This window comes from Amphiura filiformis, chromosome 2 (genome assembly GCF_039555335.1).
Source record: "Amphiura filiformis chromosome 2, Afil_fr2py, whole genome shotgun sequence".
In the NCBI taxonomy this organism is placed as follows: domain Eukaryota; kingdom Metazoa; phylum Echinodermata; class Ophiuroidea; order Amphilepidida; family Amphiuridae; genus Amphiura; species Amphiura filiformis.
In genome coordinates, this window is record NC_092629.1 from 65,898,410 (window position 1) to 65,900,294 (window position 1,885).

Sequence of the window (1,885 nt, forward strand, 5' to 3'; positions counted from 1 at the left end):
TAAACCTTTAAGATTTTTTTTAGATTTTCATAGGCCGGGGTTGTGCACCTAATTTATGTCATAAACAGCTAAGGTTGTGCCTCCTGTGAGCATTCCACTGGGAGTGTCAGTGTATCTATCATAGCTCTGTCTGCTCACCAAAGTGTGGTTTCCGAATTCAACAACCTTGTTTGCGTGGATTTTCTGTTCTCCCATGAGCTAAACAAGTTCTGTAAATATAAAAAAGAGAAACAATAATATTGAAAATTGTTTTCGTTTATTCATTGAAGGTGTGAGCAAGTAGGACCACTGACCAATCATGTCAGAAGAGAAACTGTTAGAACCTTAATAGCAAAAAGTAATAAATATTGCCAAATGTTGACAAAGCTTTACTGAACATGTAACAAAATTGTACAAAGCTACCAAAACATGACTCCATGCAAATTTCACAAAATTGTCTGAAGCTGTCATCAGGTCGAGTTTAATCAACTGAGATTACCCAACCTTGTCCATTCTTTATATACATCTTCCATTATGTCAGTCATTTAAAAAAATGAACAAATCGACCTGATTATTTAAAGGTTGAGCCAATTAAGGATATATTTTAGTAAGATTTGATCTTTCCCTAGAGAAGTCCTTTTGAGAGGGCTAAGCCTTTGCAACTCTTGGACATGAACACCAAGTGTACTGAAAGGAAGTTCATGGAAGCTTGGCATATCCATTCCACTCCAGACAATTTCAATAGGGCCAAAAGAGTGGACATTCCTCCTGAATGGAATAGATTATTCAAAAGGACCTCTGACCAAGTTAATTAGCTTGTTTGTTTCTCCACACAGGAAGTTCTACTTATTGACACTTCCTGTGCATCATTTTGACATCCCTCTTGACATTTTATGTCAATTACTTTGACATGTCCCATTGACAGTTCCCCCTTAGCGCATCATCATGTTTATTTAGTTGCTCTGAAGATGGCACTCGCTAGAGTTCCGAAAGCTCAGCCCTCTGAAAAGGACTTCTCTAGGGGAAGATCAAATCTTACTCATGTTTACCGACCTAGAGTACCAAGTAATTTTAAATCGTACCTTCGAGACACTTATGGACTTAAAGTACAACAAGATGTTGCTTGCCTTGAACACTTGACTAGACGTTTAGCTAACTATAGGAACCATGTGACCTTTTGTGTACGCTGCATTCATTCGAAACTTCTACCAGGGGACTTACGACTTCAGTATCCAGTTCAGACATACTCGGCTAGAGATTTGACCCGACGGTATTGCTTCAGACTATTACGCGAACGTGTTGCTCTCAACCAGAGGAAATGTGTTGATTTGACTTCACAATTGACTAAACTCCGTAATCATGGTAATACCTTGATACTCTGTTCTCACTCCTGACGACTACACTAAAATTGATGGAAATACTAGTGGTGTGTACATCCGCGAATTCGCCAAAGTCAAAGCTCGGCACGTCACAAAGTTTGACAAACTTGTTGAGAAGAAGGAATCGATCCTTCAACGCAATTGTAGTAATGACCAAGAGACTATTGACAGGTGGATACTTAACTTATCTGATCGTGACCTGTCCAATGCAGAAACTTGACTTCTGCAACGTGGCTTGAACTTTGCTATTCCCCCTAAAAACATACCGCAACTTTAGATCGTCGCTGCTGTTGAATCGAAGTTACAGTATTTAGGTAAAGATGACCGCGAAAAAGTTCGTAATGCTGTCAATTCTATCTTGAAGAATGCTAAACCCCCTCAATCTAACATTACCTTTGACGAACAACGCGCTCTGCAAGACTTGAAGAAATATGAATCTATTAAGATTCTTCCTGCTGACAAGGGACGCGCTACCGTGATTCTGACTAAAGGACAATATTCGGATAAAGCCAAGCAACTCCTCAGCT